The sequence below is a fragment of the Lithobates pipiens genome, unplaced genomic scaffold (assembly GCF_037356315.1).
Source record: "Lithobates pipiens isolate NorthernLeopardFrog02 unplaced genomic scaffold, aLitPip1_a1.2 Scaffold_27, whole genome shotgun sequence".
Classification (NCBI taxonomy): domain Eukaryota; kingdom Metazoa; phylum Chordata; class Amphibia; order Anura; family Ranidae; genus Lithobates; species Lithobates pipiens.
In genome coordinates this window covers 205,727,894-205,750,023 of record NW_027507788.1, presented here as the reverse complement: position 1 = coordinate 205,750,023, position 22,130 = coordinate 205,727,894, and the positions used below count along the sequence as shown (strand labels likewise).

General features: G+C 43.3%; 1 protein-coding gene across 1 annotated transcript in view; it reads left to right on the top strand.

Moving 5' to 3' along the window:
* Positions 1–8,923: 8,923 nt before the first annotated feature.
* The window catches only part of LOC143934479 (G protein-activated inward rectifier potassium channel 4-like), a 119,845-nt gene continuing 106,638 nt past the window's right edge, over positions 8,924–22,130 (top strand). The window contains exon 1 of the mRNA XM_077458137.1: positions 8,924–9,087. The gene's annotated coding sequence lies outside the window, so the exon portion shown is untranslated. The remainder of the gene's footprint in view (positions 9,088–22,130) is intronic.

Here is a 22,130-nt window from a genome sequence, read left to right as displayed (position 1 = left end):
TTTTCACCCTATGGCAGGGGTCTAAATACAACAGCATCACTCTCTATGATAAGTGAACAATGAATACCCTGAAAGGTGTTTAAAATGCATAAGTGGATGCATGTCAGATCCATTATATGTTAATATAGTTGTTAAGCCCTGGGTGTAGAGTAAAGCAATAAATTATGAAAACATTTTTTCCTACACTTTCCAACATATCATTCATATATTTATCCTTTATACTGTACAAGGGTATCACGTCCCTGGTAGCAGAGCCTGATATGATGAGGAAGGCCTCTCTTGCACCTCTGACTCAGGGCCCCTGATAGTGTAGACAGGAGACGGAGGAGTGCAGAGTCGCGCGAGTGCCTGGAAGTCTTGCTAGCAGCAGGGCAGGTATCCTTGCTGTCCAGGAGAAGTCATCAGGTGGCTTCAGCAAGTGGGCAGGCAGCTGGTGCTGGTGACAGCAGGCAGGGTAGCAAGGTCAGACAGGCCAGGCCATACATAGACAGGGTGGATCAGGTACAGGGCAAAGACAAGAATGTGGTCAGGAGACAAGCAGGGTCTGGAACCGATCAGTGGAACAGGAGCCAAAGAAGCAGACAGAAGAGGGGTCAGGGAATTAGCCGAGGTTGATGCCGGTGGCGTTCAGAGAATGGTCTAGACAAGCCAGGTCAGGAACTGGAAACAGGATGTAGGTTCACAGATACACAGGAGGCTGAAGACAAAGTAGCACTGATCCTGAGTACTGGCTAAGTTTAAATAGTCTGTTTGGTGCCAGCCTGAAAGGGAATATGTTTTATTTTATGCCCAGAAGTTTGTCAAGAGGAGTTATCTTCATCAAATATAAAGTGTAAGCGCTAAACATATGCTGCTGTGATAATCAAAAAAATACCCCAAAAATACCAGTGAAGACACATAAAAATAGTGAACATAAGAAGGTAAACAGCATATATACAAAAAAGGGAATATATATATAAACCCAATATAGTGTATCCGTATGACTATAACTTATTAGTGAACCATGACCCCAAATCTGAGGATAACAACTTCAAAAAATATATATATAAACAATCAAGTCCATATATTGGTGAAAATGGATGTGCAGATGTGAGTCCCAACAAATTTTGGTGAAGGCAAAGATCCCAATCTGATGTGACCATAAACAATTCCACCGCAGTGCAGCTCCCACCACCTTAAGAAGCACAGGCTTACCAGATGGAAATGACCCGAATAGACTTATATCTAAGGGGTCAACAATAGCTTGTAGTTCCAACTACTGAGGCACTGGATTCAGCATTCCATAGTTGAGTGGATCCCAGGGTGAGTAATTCTTTCAATATAATGGACTGTGTATGGTCAACGTTTTTAGAGAGACAACTCCGGCATCAGATTCCCATAGTTGTAAACAGACATGTCAAAGGAAATAGGCAGTGGTAGAGTCTTCCCGATGCGTTTCGACCTATGGATCATCACCCCCAGATGATGACCCATAGGTCGAAACGCGTCAGTAAAACTCTACCACTGCCTATTTCCTTTGACATGTCTGTTTACAACTATGGGAATCTGATGCCGGAGTTGTCTCTCTAAAAACGTTGACCATACACAGTCCATTATATTGAAAGAATTACTCGCCCTGGGATCCACTCAACTATGGAATGCTGAATCCAGTGCCTCAGTAGTTGGAACTCCAAGCTATTGTTGACCCCTTAGATATAAGTCTATTCGGGTCATTTCCACCTGGTAAGCCTGTGCTTCTTAAGGTGGTGGGAGCTGCACTGCGGTGGAATTGTTTATGGTCACATCAGAATGGGATCTTTGCCTTCACCAAAATTTGTTGGGACTCACATCTGCACATCCATTTTCACCAATATATGGACTTGATTGTTTATATATATTTTTTTTGAAGTTGTTATCCTCAGATTTGGGGTCATGGTTCACTAATAAGTTATAGTCATACGGATACACTATATTGGGTTTATATATATATTCCCTTTTTTGTATATATGCTGTTTACCTTCTTATGTCCACTATTTTTATGTATCTTCACTGGCATTTTTTGGGTATTTTTTTGATTATCACAGCAGCATATGTTTAGCGCTTACACTTTATATTTGATGTCTTTATAGCTAAAAAATCCTAGTTTTAGTGTTTGGGCAGCTTTTTCCTATACCTTTGGTACTGCGCAGTGTTATTGTTTGCAAGAGGAGTTATCTTGTTTGCTGGCATGCGCATCCTGACAAAGGGTATCTCCCAAAGTCTTAGGTGCAGATAAGTCCGGGGGGCCTATCGGCAGATACACGTTGCATTTCCTGGGTTCAAAACCCCAATTCCTCATGTTCTGTAAAATGACATCAATACAAAAAATATGGATATACATTAAGACATCTTATTATATTACAGCATTTTCCAGAATTTTTCAGCGTGTACACAGTAATACGATAATGAGGACCACCACCCCACCTAACCCCCCCCCCCCCCCCCCGGGAGGAGAGCCAGTTGGACACCAGATCATTTTGTATTCTGTGTTGTACATTTCCTAATCTCACTGTCTTATGATGGATCCTGCAGCATGGGTGACCTGTTTAGTTATGTTCCCCTGTCTTCCCCCCTTATTTTTCTTGTACTGACACCAGTGATGGGGCATATTTTGCTTCCACTGACACAAATGATGGGGTTTATTTTACTACCAGTGACATCATTGATAGGACCTTTTTTCTTCCAGCTATCTCCTTAGTGTAGGGCCTATTTTGTCTAAAAGATTGCAAACTAGGGGAAGAGGTATGACATTTCAAGCCATAAGATATGAACCCACATCAACTTGTTTCACCACACCCACCTTTTGACCATGCCAGCTTTAAATATAGGTGTTCCTCTTAACTATTTTTAAATGCTGGCAACTATGTCTATTGCAAATTCTCAGTAGAAGGAAGACGTGAGACATGAATGCCAGTATTTTAACAACTACTGTCACTAAATCCTATTAAGTCCAAATATTTCTAGTTTATATAGTTTTAAATCCCCAATGAAGAGGGTGTGTTGACGTCCTTAAAATGCATTGGCTTTTTTTATTCTATGTTGATCTAGTCTGAAATAAATAAATAAATCAACTTTGGACTCTACTACCATGGCTTTGACACTCTTACTGCTTACCTAACTCTACCACTAAAAATATTTCCATTTATTTCCTGTTGTGGATGTTGTCCCCATCGCGCTGGAAACACAATATCAGCGGCACCTACCGTACCTCTCATCGTCAACATGTTGGTCTGAATCAATTAATATATGTAGTATGAGTTTAACTTCTGCTCCCACCTAGGCTTTGTTTTTCTCTTTGTTTTTGTCCCTGACCAATCCATAATGTAGCAATTGTATGTTAGTAAAAAGTGGTGGTGCACTGTAGTGTGACTAGTGATAGTGACAAATATAAAATCTTCAATATATAAGTGCAAGTGTAAACAGCAGTCAATGTATGCAAATATGTGAATATTTCCACAGCAGATCATTTGATAAAATCATAATATAAATTAGCTGCACAGTAAATAAATGAAAAACTTTACTATCCCCCTATCAATACCCACATCCACACTAGCATTGATAATTCCAGAATTAAAACTGGAAAGGTGGAAAAAATGAGGAATAAAATTAATGTCGGATTTATATTTGGGCACAATTATGAAACCATTTGCCTTTTTACAATTGGAGTACAGACTACCTACTTCAGAACGATTTAACTACATTCGCATAGCGTCCTATCTTAAAGCAATAATACTCTCAGATATGACTTATTCTGGTGGATCCAAATTCACCTCACTGCTAATGAAAGCCGTCTGGGAGGTATTTCATTTTTCTACAATTTCCTCTATGACAAATCTATACTCGTGAAAACAAACTCCATGCTAGCATGTTAGAGGGACCTCCATGATTCCTTTTCGGAAGAACAATGGAACAAAGCTCTACAACACATATACTCAGCCACTAAATGCACCAATCTTTGGGAACTTTCCCACAAGGTCACACAAAGATGGTACCTGACTCCGTACAGGATCGCTAAATTTGACCCCTTCACACTCCCTTTGTGTTGGAGGAACTGTGCGCAGTCAGGGACTATTTTTGATATTTTATGGACTTGCGGGAGGCTGGCTAAATTTTGGTCCAGCGTATTTACAATCCTCCGCCAAGTGACAGGGTTACCCATACAGTACTCCGCTTCTCTAGCCCTTTTAAATGTGAAGGCATTGAAGACATACCACCGCTCCATAGGAAATTCACTACTCATCTATTTCTAGCAGCTAAATTAGTAATACTCAGACTATGGACGTCTCCATATCCCACAAAGGTAAAAGAGACCATCCATACACTATCCATTCACTACACATATGAGAGTATGCTGGCATCAATAGAAGGAAAATACGCCAAGTTCCTTACCCACTGGCACTGGCAAACATGGATAGACTGGTATAACATCCACAAGACATAATGAGGTTAAGAAAATCCTCCCTAGGCAATGATCCTGAGCTTATAAAACATATATTTAGTTTTTTCAGTGGAGTCCTGAGTAATTGAATCCTAATTAGGGTTGAAGTTCTTTCCTTTCTCCTTGTTTCTAAGTTTAAGCCTTTGCTTATTTCCTTTTATAGTTAGAGCTATAAGCTCTCAGTGAATGTTTGCTTGCAAAGCCTAGACCTGTTGAACCTATTACAAAAGAGGAGAGATCATATGATCACATCTCCCAACTGTGATTGATATAATAGAGATATGGGCCTGAGAGTGTTGTCCTTCCACCAAGTCACAGTAAGTTCCCATTGGGGTGTGAAAGAGTGGGATAAAACCTATTGCCCTATGAGTAACACTTGAAATCTATACCAATGCTAATGTAGATTTACTACTTCTTTATCTATGGTCACCTGTGTCAGTATCTGTATTGCATACTTATACATGGCAAATGATGTTAACCCTTTGTATATTGATAAAACTGAAAAAAACATTGAATAAAAAAAAAAGTGAAAAACTTGATGTGCAAGCATCAAACAGAAAAGTCAATACAGGGCTACATGTGCCACCTTAGGCACAGATAGCAACCAAAAAGTAATAGTACGTAGGACAATCGAAAGATGATGGATGAGTGATGATACCCTTCACCATAACCAGTGAATAAGTCTAATATGGGGACACCTCAGTATGCACTAGCCACTCACCTTACTGCTGTAAGGTAACAGCAAAATAACTAGGTCAGATGCTTCAGGCGGCCTCCGAGGGTTCTCTGGGGGTCCCTCTCCAGTGGGTCTGGCTGGTAGTGCCCTGCGATGGATAAAGCCTCCTATATGGTTTAATTTTCCCATATCGATATACAGCTGTCACATGACTCAGCTCTTTCCCAGGAGCTTCTAGTACTCTGCATAGAATACTTTTACAGTGAGGGTTTTTCAGACCCCAACCTTCTTCCCGGTGCTTAAAGTGGTATGGAGCAATAGATCTCTGTGCCTTACCGTGGACGCCTGCCGAATTCCTGAAAGGAGAGATACCCCCGAGCAACCTCACCCGACAAACCATACAAATCTGGACCCGAATGAATTCCTCCAAGACCCTATCTCCTCTGAAAGGACCCATGACTCCACTGTTTGGGACTCCGGCTTTTCCACCGGCCATACAGGGAGTGAGTTTTGGACCTTGGTATAAGGAGGACCACAGACAACTTGCCGGAGTCCTACGTTCAGACTCTTCTCTGATTCATGACGTTCCCTCCGGCCCATCTTCCCAGTCTCAACACATTGGCTGCAGAGGCAACAGGTGATATCCTTAATTCACACCTTCCCATCCCTACCTGATATACTTACTGACTTAACAGACTTGGAGAGCATGCTGCTCCAGGCTGCCCCCTCTACACATGTAGTCTCTCAACTATACTCTCTCATACATATGGCTTATAATCCTGACCTCCCCCCATACATACAGGCCTGGAAGGAAGACTTGGGTCACTCCATTTCACCTGTAGACTGGCAAAAGTGCTTCATTCTGACTCACAAAATATCCTCCAAAGCTCAAGAAAAGGTATTCAAGTTGTTGACCCGTTGGTACAGATGCCCCTTGACTTTGCACCGGATAAACCCAGTGCTTCCAGATACCTGCTGTCGTTGCTTGTCATCCAAGGGAACCTTACTTCACATTTGGTGGTAAGGCCCCCCTGTGAGGAAGTTCTGGCAAAAGATCCTCGACTTGTACTGCAGACTCATGGCGACCTCAATCACACTCTCTCCTGAGGTAGTTCTGCTATCTCTGCTCCCAGGACCGCTTAAGTCGGTCAAGAAAGACGTTCTGCTTCACTTTTTGGTGCCTGCTAGAATGGTGCTGCCCAGACATTGGAAGTCGAGGAGCATGCCTTCCCTGGGGGATTGGGTGATTGAAGTGGACCGAATTAATAGTTTGGAACGAATGTTGTCACAGGAAACGGATAAAGAGGAACAATTCTTCAAGACCTGGACCTCGTGGTCTATGTTTTGATATTCCTCAGAATTTATTCCATGGGCCGCAGAGGACTTCACCGATGCACCTGTGTAACCAGAGTGGAATGTCTCCCTCTTAATTTCTAACATTCCTTACTGCCTTGCCCCCTCTATCCCCACCCTCTCTCTCTCTTTTTCTCCTTTCCCTTTTAAATTTTGCAGTGTTACCCGATCACCTAATTCACAATCTCTAGTCTCATCAGACTAGAATGGTGGCACACACAGAGCTTCCCCCTCAGAGAGAATATGTCCAGCATAGCAATAAAAGCCCTAGCCTACCTGTAATGAGTGGGCACCGCTCACTGAGTAGATAGTGGTGCTCACATACCCACAATAATTCAGATTAGACACTGAAGGTATACAGGCTTATATATACCCCACTAAATCAACCGAAGCTCAAAAACTTTTGTAAATTTTGTATTTTACTTATTTGTTGAAGTTGTGCCCATATAGTCCATGAACTATGGTTCAAATGTTTTTCATGATTTAAACATAAGCTTTAATATATAAAATTTTCAAATATGTGCACATACACAGCATAATATTATGCGCTTGGGGTGTATTTTTAATTATTTTTTTGTGAAATTCGTCCAGTGAAAAAAAAAATGGGTAAATGAGCCCAACTATGATTTAACAGGATTTTCCAAGCATTTCCTGACATAATTTGTCCTTTGTATTATATTTCCTGGGCAAATCTTGTTAGTTTAGATCTCACCAAGACAAATGAATCTTGTTCATCAAAAATTGTTTGGGACCCCCATTTCGATTTTTTTTTTTTGGCTAAACTCATTCAAGGCACCCTGCAATGCCAAAAGGGCATGTGATGTGGCATGAGCATAGCACACTCACTGCATACTTGCTATGAGGATACACTTAGGCCCCATTCAAACCTGAGCGTAGCGTTTTCAGGCAGAAGGTCGTGCAATTTTACCATGATTTTGATGTGATTTTTGCCACGTTTTGCAGCGATTTGACTCGGTTTTGCCGTGATTTTGTACTGGTCAAAAAGTCACCAATGTAAAAAGCAGAAAAACACCCAAATCTGCCTTAAAAAAAAAGTTCCAGAACTTGTTTGAGCTTCAGGCGTTTTTGGAGCTTCTGGCTTCAGGTGCTTTGGAGTGAAAATGTGAACCATCTCCATAGAGAATAATAGATTTTTTTTCCCTCCAGCGTTTTGTAGCTTCAGGCTTCAAGCTACAAAACTCTCAGGTGTGAATGGGGCCTTAAGGTACAGCAGTCATAAATGAAAAAATCCACACCTCCAAAGCAAAGAACAAGTTTAAAATACACAAATACAGCTCCAAACTAGGGAATATTTTAATATAGTACAAGATGAAAAAGTGAATGTAAGTTGAATTTTTAGAACAGTTAAATGAACCAATACAAAAAAACAGATAGCCTTTGTACACGCGGTCGGAACATTCCGACAACCAAATCCGTCGGATTTTGTCCGAAACTGTTGCATACACACGGTCGGACAAAGTTGTCAGAAAATCCGATCGTACTTAACGTGATGACGTTATTTCGTTAGGACGGGACTACGTTCAGGCTAGTAGCCAATAGCTTTGGTCTAGGAATTTGATCTGCGCATGCGTGCCATGTTGTCCGATCGGAATTTCTCTACACATGATCGGACAAAGTCCGATCGGATCATGTTGTCGGAAAATTTTATAGACAAGTTGGAAAACTTGGTCCGTCGGATACTCCGATGGAAACAGTCCGATGGAGCCCATGCATGGATTATCCGACAACACGGTCCGATCAGACATCTTGCGTCGGAATGTCCGGCTGTGTGCACAAGGGCATAGAAGGAAAATTTTGATTATTTTCTCACGTGAGCGAATCTGGTTTGATGCTTATTTGACTGGTGAAACATATTTGATAATTGTTGAAAACAGCTATTATAAATCGAATGCATGTGTAAAATTAAATCTTGGTTGAAAAATTGGAAACTATTTGGGCTAATGTTGGGTAAATTTTGGGTCAATTCAATAACAACACCCCCCACCCCCCCCCCCCCCCCCCGATTATGTAATTGACAGCATTTTAAATATAAGTAATAATTTTTATATTTATTTTTTCAAAGAAAATTAAATACTGGATTTAAAAAAAAAAAAAACAGTTCTCAAAATTGGTTACCAAACTCCCAATAGTGTGCACTGGAGGCTTTAAAATATATATAGAAACTTCATATGAATGATAATGGTTATTAGTTCCCAACATGTTTCTGCTCTCATACTATGATATCTTAACATGTTTATATGATAATACTTGCACCTTTCACCTCGACAACGCAGAGGGTTGAACACAAAGCCAAAAGTGAGATTAACCCTGCGGTGGCCATGTGCTTCTGGTTGCTGGTCCACTGATTAAATCATCTGGTGGTAATTCTGGTTGACATTGAGACAGATTAGTGAGTGACCTCCTTCCGCAGAGGATTGGAGCCTCAGTGACACTAGTACACATTTACCCTCCGGCACGTCTGTCAACCATGCATGGGGTCTCGGACCCTTGCTGATTCTAAATGATTCTTTCTGCTGCCGCTCCAACAAGAACCCTTTCAGGACTGTCAGTTCGTTAAGACCCTCAGAGACGCCAGGATGAGGTAGGAATTTGTTCTTACCCAGCCAGTTTTCTAACTCCTTATGTGCTCTGTTCAAAATATGAATGATGATGTTCACAGCTATAGAATAAAGTGTTCCACCATACAGTTCATAGTGAAGGATTCCTTATCCTTTACATCATGCAATAAATCACATCTAGAGTCCTATATATATATATATATATATATATATATATATATATTATTCAGGATTTATATAGCGCCAACAGTTTGTGCAGCGCTTTACAATATGAGGGCAGACAGTACACTTACAATACAAATCAATACAGGAGGGATCAGAGGGCCCTGCTCCTTAGAGCTTACAATCTAGAAGGGAGGAAATCTAGATAGAATCTATATATATATATATATAAAGCTATTTGACATAAAAAAAACTGTGAAGAACAATATATCATAAACACATAATACATTTTTTTTTATTGTTTTTATTTTATATAGATATATAAAGCTATTAATATGACATTTATCAAACATTCACTGCAGGTAAATCAACCATTGTAATTTAAAACACATTATCAAAGACTCACCTGCAATGAACGCTAGGTGAATGTCATATTCACTTTAAAAGTAAGTGAAAAACAGCCTTTTCTTCTATATCTTATTCTTATATATATTTCTCTATAAAAAGTATAACCCTTTATTCAATTTCAGCTGTAAAATATACATATATAAAATATATATATAAAAAAAAAAAATATATATATATATATAGAGAGAGAGAGAGAGAGCGAGAGAGAGATAGTTCCCTTATATATATTTATATATATATATATATATATATATATATATATATATATATATATATATATATATTGACATATATATTTAAACAACAGTAAAGAAAAGTTAACATACAGGAAAATTGAAAAGTTGAAAATATAGGAAAATTGGATATACAAGGACTTTAGCGTCTGTTAAAAAAGAGTTGATATATCAAGCATTCATTTACATCACAATTAATATTTCTTAAGATGAATACACCACTTGTCAGTTTTATTTATTATTTTGATTGGGAACCGTGCTTGTTCGAGGCTTTGAATTGCCATTTTTTCTCCCCAGTGGCAACCATTATGTACTGTAGTACACAATACAAATACACCCACAGGACCACATGTGGACAAAGCAAACTACTGATCCTTCATCCTTTCTGCAAATATACAAAAACTAATTTTAAAGGATTAGTCTTTTCAAAAATCTGCATTAAAGACCTAATTTCCATTATTTTTTTTTCTCACTGTAATATGGATTTCCTGGCAGTTGTGAATGGCAAAAATATAATATTGATATGTTTTAGTAGATGCGACCTTGTTTTGAAAATCAGTACAAAAAAAAACAATGAGCACAACTATTTCTCATCTGAATGCTCTCTGAATGCTTTGATGAAATTGGTCTCAAAGGCATTATGTAAGCACAATATATAGAGGAGATAGGGCACACATGGCCATGGGTTTTCTACATTTTGATTTCAAATGTGAATTGACTTCTATTATGGCGAGGGGGTACATATTATTTCTAATGTTACACCCAATTCAAATATAAGCTTTTTTTTATTGGAAGTACTATTCCCTTTCATGAAACATAAAGATATATTATACCTAGAGCGTGTATGACTTATGAGTCAGATGAAAATACAACAGCACAGCCTGGACCCTGGACTGGATTGTATCGAAATATACTAAACCATTTCATACAAAAATAAATATGCAGAGGGGTAAACCTTCATAGAAATGCATCTTTTTTAACTTTGTAACTATGTTAATATATCAATTAAAACATCTTTGAGAAATGTATTCCATCGCAAAACAGATAATAGGCAGGTAAAAAAATAAATAAATATATATATATATATATATATATATATATATATATATATATATACACCGGTATATATACACAACAAAAAATCTAATATTCTGTATGTAAACAAATACATAAAATATGCAATTAAACCCCTAACCCTAATGCCCTGTACACACGTTCGTTTTTTTCCAACAACAAATGTTGGATCTGAGCTTGTTGTCGGAGAGTCCGAGCATGTGTATGCTCCATAGAACGTTTGTTGGCGGAATTTCCACCAACAAATGTTTGAGAGCAGGTCCTCAAATTTTACAACAACAAAACATTCACATTCATAAGGTTGCTGAATACCTGTCCTAGGGTCAAGCAACCTATTTTAGCACAGGCGGAGAATATGACTGTCTCCATGTAGAGTGTGGGTGGTCATACTCGATGCTCGTATGGTTTTCCGGAAATTCTTGCACCACGCTAGGTTGAAATCATATCAGTTGAACAATGGTAGATAGAATAAGGCCCCGAAATGAAATCAGTGTGAGCAAAGGTACCCATTAAATAAAAAAATGCTTCCAAGTGGATTTTTCAGGAAGGTTGGTATTGATCACGAAAACAAGTTAAAACACCATCAGAGCATTTTGTGGCTCTTTAGTGGCCACTTTATCAGGAAAAGATGTGCAGTACACAGTGTGTGAGATCTGTGTGCATTGCTTCAGCCCAGAGCATACTGTTTTACTGATGGTGTTGACACGTTGATGGTATTTTAACTTGTTTTCATGATCAATAAATTAATAAATTAATCAATAAATTAATAAATCAATAAATTAATAAATAAACCTTCCTGAAGAATCCACTTGGAAGCAGCTTTTTTTTTAATGAGAGCCCCTCTGCTGACCACACACTGGTTCCATTTTAAAGCCATATTCTATGTTCCATTGTATTCTGATGGCAGGGAAGCCTCCCAACTGTCCGAATACAATAGCTCATCAGGAAGGATTCCCCCCTCCATATCCAATATGTGCATGGGGGAATCGGCTCTTGTATTTATTTTTTATTTTTTGTAACCCGGTGAAAAAAAAAAGAATCATGTATGGCCGGCTTTAGTGCAGTAGTGTTTTAAGATCTTCATCCTTTATCAAAGTGTTGTAACATGAACTGTCTGTGTTGTCTTTGATAAATAAGGTGCAATGGTATACAGAAATGCTTGTAGCCACATAAAGACAAATGTATTACTTTACTTAAAGCGATATTAATCCCCAAAACAAGAATTTAATATATTACTGCTTACCAATCCTTAAGGCCCCTTTCACACGGGGGTGGCGGGTGCATCGGCGGTAAAGTGCCGTTAATTTTAGCGGCGCTTTACCGGCAATTTTGCGGCACTATTCGGCCACTAGTAGGGACTTTTAGCCCCCACTAGCGGTAGAGAAAGGGTTAAAACAAGCCGCGAAATGGTTAAAACCACCCACAAAGCGCTGCGGCTATAGCCACACTGTCCACTGATTTCAACGGGTAGGAGCGGTGAAGGAACCGTGTATACACCGCTCCTACACTGCTCCAAAGATGCTGCAAGCAGGACTTTTTTTAGCGCACTGCTCCAGTGTGAAAGCCCTTGGGCTTTCACATTGGAGAGACAGGAGCAGCTCTTTCAGGGCGCTTTGCAGGCGCTATTTTTAGCTTTGTAGCGCCTGCAAAGCGCCCCTTTCACACTGGGGTGCTTTGCAAGTGCTATTTTTAGCATTGTAGTGCCTGCAAAGCGCCCCAGTGTGAAAGGGGTCTAAATGTGGTGACTACAATCATTTTTTAGGCTTTTATTCCTTTATTTTTAGCTATTGATCTGGTCATTATTAAACTCCCTGTCTTATGCTGCATACACACAACTGGAATTTCCGGCAGACTAGGTCCGACGGTCTTTTTCGGCGGAGTTCTGACAGACTTTCGGATGAACGGACTTGGCCACACACAAACAGACTAAAGGCCCGTACACACGATCAGAATTTTTGACAACAAACATGCAAATTAGCTGTTTTAAGGCAACATCCGACCGTGTGTACGCTCCATCGGACAAACCTTTTTGGTTTTCATCTGACTTTTGTTGGCTGTGCGAACGGACAAACTTTCCGGCAACAAAAGTCCAATGGAGCAAAGTCTGATCTTGCATACAGAAAACCATAGGACTTTTGTACAAAGCAGTGGCGGCTGGTGACGTTTTTGGATGGGGGGGGGGGGCAGACTCCGCCCATCAGTTTTGACCCCTCCCACTTCTCATAAACCACACCCCTCATATTTACACTAAAATGCAAAATAGGTTTGTAAAAATGCTCCACACTCCCCTATGTATGTTATTAGCACAGAGCACCCAACAAGCCACACAAATTATACCAAGCAAAATCATTTAGTCTTTGCCAGCAAATTACTTTCGAGTAACAAGCAGCAGACCATTTACTTTGTTTGCACTTTGCTGATAAGAATACCGCATGGCATGTACATTACATCTCCTCCTGCAACTGCAAGCATTGTTATGTTAATCCTGCTTAATTTTATATTCTAAAACATTTTAAAATGGCTCACATATTCCTGCACAATGTGACTCAGACTCTGAGTAAAGGGGTGCATTTTATAATAGATGTGAGTGTAATTAAATAATTTTTTTCCTTAGAGAGAACATTTACATTCCCTCACCTTACTGCAGCTCCGCTCGGGCTGAGGAACGGAGCCACCGACGGCACTTCCGGCTTTCGGCTGCTTCAGGAAACCCGGAAGTGACCTGGCTGGGTTTGAACAACAAGGCTCCCGCCTGTAGAATCACAGTGATTTTACGGGCGGAAGCTAGTTGGCGTTCTGCATTGCGCCGCAAGGCGGGTAAATACCCGCAAAGGAAGCGCCATGGATGCAATGTGACCGGCGCCACAGTGCACTATGTTAAATTATTATTTTTTTAAATGTCTTAAAGGGGCTGTTTTTTTTTTCTGCGACTACAGGAGGGGGGGGGGCAGCGCCTGGGCACCCCTATGGACTGGCCGCCGCTGGTACAAAGTACACACATGCTCAGAACCAATGCAAAAGATCAGACAACAATAGAGAAGTTGACCAAAGGTGGTGGTAAAGAGCAGAAAAACCATGTGATTTGGTGAAAGTTGGCTGAAAAAGTCCTGCCGTGTGTATGCAATACAAGTTACGGCCCACGCCATTTTTACAAAAATCCACGGGAAAGCCTGTACAAAGTCCAATCGTGTGTATGAGGCTTAAGTCCATTTGAAAGTCCATTCATTTTGAACATTATGACGTAAGACGGGACTAAAAAAGGAAGTTCAATAGCCAGTAGCCAATAGCTTCCCTTGCGTTGTATTTGGTTTGTCAGACCAGCATACAGATGAACAGTTTTCCCAATAGGAATTGAGTCCGTCGGAGAGATTTGAAACATGTTCTATTTCTAGGTCCGTCTGATTTTTTTTATGAAAAACTATCGGAATAGCCCACACATGATCGAATTGTCCGGCTGACTGATTCAGTCGGACCTAGTCTGCCAGAAAGTTCAGGCATGTGTACGCGGCATTAGGGTAACTCACAATTATCATTGAAAGTGAAATTAAAAATAAACTCACGAGTTTTAGGTTGTCCCCTTAACAGAATTAGTGGGGATAGCTTCCAATGGGGACACTAGTTCTGGTGACCCTAGTGACATCCAGGATTCCCTCACTTTAGAGGGATTTTCTCTCATTTCCTGTTTTGGCTATGGGACAGGAAGTGAAAGGAAATCTCCCCAATGGGACACTTTCAGTAACACATGTAGCAGCTATGTGCGCTGTATAAACGGTATGTAGCATCAGCTATATACAATATACAGCACTGTGGTTTGGCATTAGGATGTGAACTTCTCTTCCCGTTCCTAGAACAAAGTTGAGTTGGGCTGAGCACTGGTTGGCCATTCATAGGAAGCTTTGTATTTTTATGAATGAATGCAAGGCTTCCTCTGATTGGCTGAGGTGAAGAGACAAGTGGATGACATCATGATTCCCACTTCAGCCATTTGATTCATAAAATACAAAGTCTTCTCTGAATTCATGATGAGCAGCACTCAACCCAACTTGATTTTGTTCCAGAAGCAAAACAGGAAGTTCATGTCCCATTACCAGAAGACAATGCTGTATACCAATGGTTCACAAACTGTGGCCCTTTGCTTGCCTTTATCAGGCCGGGACACTATTCCTCCCACTGATATAAGGCACTATTCTTTCTGCAATAACAATGGGGCATAATTCCTGTCACTGATAGCAATAATAGGGCACTATTCCTACCACTGATCCCAACAATGGGAACTATTTTTTCCACTGACACCTACTGCAAAGCCCTATGCAAAGCCCTATTCTTCCCATTGACACCAATTGTGGGGCACTATTCCTTGCCCTGATACCAACAGTGTGGCCCTATTCCTCCCACTGATACCAATGATGGGGCAGTATTCCTCCCACTGACACCAATGATGGGGCACTGTTCCTTCACGGGGTACTATTCCTCCCAATGATGCCATTGATGGAGCACTATTTCTTCTCCTAATAACAATGGGCCACCATTCCTTCCCCTGATACCAATGATGGAGTATTCTTTACTCACACTGATGTAAGGGCACTTTCTACTCACACCGTCCCCCTCAGTCCTCTAAAGGACAGTAAACTAGCCCGCTGTTCATAAAGTTTGGAGACCCCTGCTGTATACCTGCTGAAGCTACATACAGTTTATACAGCGGGCACTGCTACTGCATGTGTTGGCGAGGGAAATTGTTTCTCGGGCTTTAATTTAATGGAGATGCAATATGTTAAATCTTGAATTTAAAGCGGTGAAATAGAGCATTCTTGTGGTAGCCAGTATCTCTAAAGCCGCGTACACACGGGCGGACTGTCTGGCCAACTTAGTCCGTCAGACAATCCGACGGACAGTCCGTCATACTTTCGAATGAACGGACTTGACCACACACACCACTTTTTGAGCGGACTAATACGGCGTACTAAGTCCGCCATACTATCCGCCCTACTTTTGAAATGAACGGACTCGCCCACACACGCGGAGGAAAGTCCGCTCATTTCGAGCGCGTCTCCAGGTAGGCGGGGCCCGCGAAGGAGACGTCGCTGACCCCGCCGCCTGGTATGGACTTAAAGGGGAACCTCAACGCCGAAAAAAATCGGCGTGGGGGTCCCCCCCAAGTCCACAACAGACCCTTGTCCGAGCACGCTACCCGGCCGGCCAGGAAAGGGGGGTGAGCGAGCGCCCCCCTCCTAAACCGTACCAGGCCGCGTGCCATCAACATGGGCAGGGGCAGACTGACCAGTCGGTCACTCGGGCGCCGCCCGAGGGCCCGAGGTCATTAGGGGCCCGGTCTCGGCCACATGAGAGACCACTTGAAGCGGCTGTGCCCGTAACACATGCCGCGATCATGCCGAATACAATACGGCGCGCTGCTCCCCGCCGGCCCCTCCTTCCCTCCCGTCCGTCCCAGGTGATGCCACAACGCATACAGTACAAGCACCTGGGACGGACGGGAGGGAAGGAGGGGCCGGCGGGGAGCAGCGCGGAGTTAGCCATATTGTAATCGGCATGAGATACGGGCACAGCAGAAGAGTGCAGGGGCCGGCGGGGAGCTGCGCCGTTAAAAGTATTATCGGCATCCGCCGGTAAGTAAAGCCTGGGCCTGCTACAAGTTCTGGGGGGGTGGCGGTACAGATGCATGGGGCCCCGGATCCCCCCAACCCTGTGTCCCCCCTGTGTGTGTGTCCCCTGTGTGTGTGTGTGTCCTCCCCTGTGTGTGTGTGTGTCCTCCCCTGTGTGTGTCCTCCCCTGTGTATGTCCCCCTGTGCCCTCCCGTGTGTGTGTGTCCCCGTATGTGTGTGTGAGTGTCCCCGTGTGTGTGTGTGTGTGTGTGTGTGTGTGTGTGTGTGAGAGTGTCCCCGTATGTGTGTGTGTGTGTGTGTGTGTGAGTGTCCCCGTATGTGTGTGTGTGTGTGTGTGTGTGTGTGTGTGTGTGTGTGTGTGTGTGTGTGTGAGTGTCCCCCGTATGTGTGTGTGTGTGTGTGAGTGTCCCCGTATGTGTGTGTGTGTGTGTGTGTGAGTGTCCCCGTATGTATGTGTGTGTGTGAGTGTCCCCGTATGTATGTGTGTGTGTGTGTGTGTGTGTGTGTGTGTGTGAGTGTCCCCGTATGTGTGTGTGTGTGTGAGTGTCCCCGTATGTGTGTGTGTGTGTGTGAGTGTCCCCGTATGTGTGTGTGTGTGTGTGTGTGAGTGTCCCCGTATGTGTGTGTGTGTGTGTGAGTGTCCCCGTATGTGTGTGTGTGTGTGAGTGTCCCCATATGTGTGTGTGTGTGTGTGTGAGTGTCCCCGTATGTGTGTGTGTGTGAGTGTCCCCGTATGTGTGTGTGTGTGTCCCCGTATGTGTGTGTGTGTGTGTGTGAGAGAGAGTGTCCCCGTATGTGTGTGTGAGTGTCCCCGTGTGTGTGTGAGTGTCCCCGTATGTGTGTGTGTGAGTGTCCCCGTATGTGTGTGTGAGTGTCCCCGTATGTGTGTGTGTGTGTGTGTGTGTGTCCCCGTGTGTGTGTGTGTCCCCGTATGTGTGTGTGTGTGTCCCCGTATGTGTGTGTGTGTGTCCCCGTATGTGTGTGTGTGTGTGTTCCCGTATGTGTGTGTGTGTGTGTGTGTGTATCCCCCTGTGTGTTTTTGTGTGTGTGTGTGAGCGTGTATCCCTCTGTGTGTTTTTGTGTGTGTGTGTGAGCGTGTATCCCTCTGTGTGTTTTTGTGTGTGTGTGTGAGCGTGTATCCCCCTGTGTGTTTTTGTGTGTGAGAGTGTATCCCCCTGTGTGTGTGTGTGTGAGTGTATCCCCCTGTGTGTGTGTGTGTGTGTGTGTGAGAGTGTGTCCCCCTGTGTGTGTGTGTGTGTGTGAGTGTGCGTGTCCCCTTGTGTGTGTGTGTGCGTGAGTGTATCCCCGTGTGTCCCCCCCCCCGTGTGTGGTGTGTGTGTGAGTGTCCCCGTGTGTGTGTCTCCCTGTGTGAGAGTGTGTCCCCCTGTGTGTGGTGTGTGAGTGTCCACCTGTGTGTGTGTGTCTCCCTGTGTTTGTGTGAGTGTGTGTGCGTTCTCCCTCCAGTTTCCCCCTGTGTGCTCCCCCTCTTGTCTCCCTGGCAAGGTGTGGCGCCCAAGGGGGCCCCATGAGCTTCTATTGCCCGGGGGCCCCATTAGTTGTCAGTCCGCCCCTGAACATGGGGGGGTGCCTTGGGGAAGGGGGGGCCGCGCGGCCCCCCCACCCCAAAGCACCTTGTCCCCATGTTGATGAGGACAAGGGCCTCTTCCCGACAACCCTGGCCGTTGGTTGTCGGGGTCTGCGGGCGGGGGGCTTATCGGAATCCGGGAGCCCCTTTAATAAGGGGGCCCCCGGATACCGACCCCCCACCCTATGTGAATGAGTATGGGGTACAATGTACCCCTACCCATTCACCTGTAAAATAAAAGTACCAAAAAAAAACACAACACACGAGATAAAATACTTTATTGCACAGCTCCGGGGGTCTTCTGTCTTCGGGGGTCTTCTCGCCGGACTCCTCCGCTATCTTCTTGTAGCTCTTTTGCTAGCGGAGGAGTCCGGCTTTCTTCCTCGCCACCGGCCTCTTCTCCCGACTTCGGGGGTCTTGTCCCCCTCTTCGGTTCTTCTGCCGGGCCACCGCGCCTTCTTATAGCTCTTTTACAGGCGGTGGCCCGGTCTTCTGTCGCCGCCGCCGCCGCCTTCCGTTCTTCTTCTTCTTCTTCTTCTTCTCCAGGAGATGTTGCCTCGACGATCTCTCCGGCCGGAATGCCAGGGACGCACTGCGCGGCCACTTATATAGGGACAAGGGGCGGTGTCACATGGCTTTATGTCACATGGGTTGGTGTCACATGGTGACCCCGCCCCCTTACGATGTCATAGTCCCCATGTGACATCAACCCATGTGACCAACCCATGTGACATAAAGCCATGTGACACCGCCCCTTGTCCCCATATAAGTGGCCGCGCAGTGCGTCCCTGGCATTCCGGCCGGAGAGATCGTCGAGGCAACATCTCCTGGAGAAGAAGAAGAAGAAGAAGAAGAACGGAAGGCGGCGGCGGTGGCGACAGAAGAAGTCGGCGGAGAAAAGTCCGCTCATTTCAAAAGTACGGCGGACTGGCATACACACGGGCGGATTGTCCGCCGAAATGCGAGTCCGACGGACAGTATTACGGAAATTCCGAAATACTTAGTCCGCCAGACTGCACGCTGAAAAAGTCCGCTGAAGCCCACACACGAGCGGACTGTCCGCTGAAATGTGTTTCGGCGGACTAAGTTGGCCAGACAGTCCGCCCGTGTGTACGCGGCTAAAGTTAAACCAAGTGCCGCTGCTTTAAATATTTTATTTCAAAATGGACAAATATTGGAATTCCATTGGCTGAGCCAGTCATTCTAGAAAAAAACAAAAACGCGGGAATTTCAGTAGCGGGTCAATCATATTAATTGCAGGTTTTAATTACGCTTAGTGAAATCATGTGGATTATTAACAAGGATCAGACTAAACACAATTTCCTGTTGCTACAGTAAGTTTGGGGAATTGCCAGTAGCTAGAGAGGGAAAAAAAAAGTCTAATCGCAGTATGTGTTTCTATTTGTCATGTGCATTGTTAGGCTCTGCTTAGGCTGCAAAATTTGGAGAAAGGAGGAAAGTGCATGAAACACATGATGCAGACCATTATGAAGGTGTCACATGCTTGGGGAACGGAAAGCTCCCTTTAAAAAGTATTTTTTTTTGTGTACTCTTTGAGCAGCTTTGAAAAACATCTAAAAAAATTAACCTGTATTTGGTCAGCCTAAGCCTAGAAAGTTTTATCTAGGTAACAATAAAGATGTAAAGTGGTTGGAGTACTACTGAAGGTCTGTTAGGCCTATTTAGGGGTCTCAGTAAGAACCCATTTACATTAAACTGTAGCACACAGATATGAACTGAACAAATACTGTTAGCCCTTGTACACACGGTCGGAGATTCCGACGGAATGTGTCCTATCAGACCATTTTGTCGGATATTCCGACTGTGTGTGGTCTCCATCGGACTGTTTCCGTCTGAGTTTTCCAACTTGTCCGTAAAATTTTCCGGCAAAATGCTCCGATCGGACATACTCCGATCATGTGTAGCCTACTCCGACGGACAAAGTGCCACGCATGCTCAGATCAAATTCCTAGACCAAAGCTATTGGCTACTAGCCTGAACGTAGTCCCGTCGTAACGAAATAACGTCATCACGTTATGTACAATCGGATTTTCCGACAACTTAGTCTGACCGTGTGTATGCAACATCACTTCTGGAGCTCTTCCGGAATTAATCCGTCGGAATTACTCAGACGGATTTGGTTGTCGGAACTTTGTCCGACCGTGTGTATGCAACAGTTTCAGACAAAATCCGTCGAACAAAATCCATCAGACAAAATCCAATGGATTTGGTTGTCAGAATGTCCGACCGTGTGTACAAGGGCTAAGAATTAATGGGATTTCTACAGCAAACACTTTTTCTTGCAGAAAAATTCTAATTTTTCGGCATGCAGGCTCCAGACAATATTTCAGTTCATACATTTATACATTCTTAGCTTGCAGCAAACCTTCAATGTCCCCTGTAGTTGCAGGCACTGCGAAGAAACTTGTCCTCAAAACTTGCAGCAGAAAATCTGAAATAGTAATCTCAGCAGTTCAGCTTATCCTGTTCCTCTAGCCTTCCAGTTTTCTAATTTCTAATGTAAAAAAGAGTATTTGGAGGGGGGCAAGGTAGCTACTGGGAGAAGGGCTTAAAGGACTTAGGGCCAGTTCACACTGCAGGCGCGGCGAGGCGTCTCCGACTTGCCTCGCCGCGACCTGCGGCGACCTCAGCGGCGCCTTGCAGAGGACTTCTGTATAGAAGTCAATGCAAGTCGCCCCCGAAGTCGCCCAGAAGTAGTACAGGAACCTTTTTTCTGAGTCGGAGCGACTCGAGTCGCTCCTCTCAGAACGGTTCCATTGTACAGAACGGGGGCGACTTGCGGGAGCGAGGCGAGGCGAGTCGTGTCGCCTCGCATCGCCCGCTGTGTGAACCGGCCCTTAGTGCTTCTGCAGTGAAGTCTGAGGATGAACTACTCCACAGTGCCCGCATCATTACTTTTTTTGGCCGTATTTGTGCGGGGGGCATAGTGGCGATCTGTCAGAAGCTGGTAACTTTGTGCACATGCACTTAAAGTGGTTGTAAAGTCAGAAGGTTCTTTATCTTAATGCATTCTTCTATGCTTTAACCACTTAAGGACCAGCCTCGTTTTGAGATTTTGATGTTTACATGTTTAAACAGTTTTTTTTTTTTTGCTAAAAAATTACTTAGAACCCCCAAACATTATACATTGGGTTTTTTTTTCTAGCACCCTTGAGAATAAAATGGCAGTCATTGGAATACTTTTTTTCACACCGTACTTGCGCAGCGGTCTTACAAGCACACTTCTTTTTTTTTTTTTTAAATAAATAAGACAACAGTAAAATTAGCCCATTTTTTTTCAAAATTGCACCCGCTCATGGAATGGTGACAAACTTTTACCCTTATAAATCTCCATAGACGACGTTTCTACAATTCTACAGGTTGCATGTTTTACAGAGGAAGTCTAGGGCTATAATTATTGTTCTTGTACTACCGATCGCGGCGATACCTCACATGTGTAGTTTAAACACCGTTTTCATATGCGGGCGCTACTCACGTATGCGTTCACTTCTGCGCGCGAGCTCAGCGGAATGCGGCGCATTTAAAAAAAAATATATTATTATTTTATTATTTATTTATTATACCTTGTAATAGAAAAAAGCATGACAGGTCCTCTTAAATATGAGATCTGGGGTAAAAAATTCCTCAGATCTCATATTTAGACTAAAATGCAATAAAAAAAAAAATATATATATACCGTATATACTCGAGTATAGGCCGACCCGAGTATAAGCCGAGGCCCCCAATTTACCCCCAAAAAACTGGAAAACTTATTGACTCGTGTATAAGCCGAGGGTGAGACATGGCTGTCCATCCCTGTGTGTCCGTCCATCCCTGTGTGTGTGTCCGTCCATCCATCCCTGTGTGTGTGTCCATCCATCCATCCATCCCTGTGTGTGTATCCATCCATCCATCCATCCCTGTGTGTGTGTGTGTGTGTGTGTGTGTGTATCCATCCATCCATCCATCCATCCCTGTGTGTG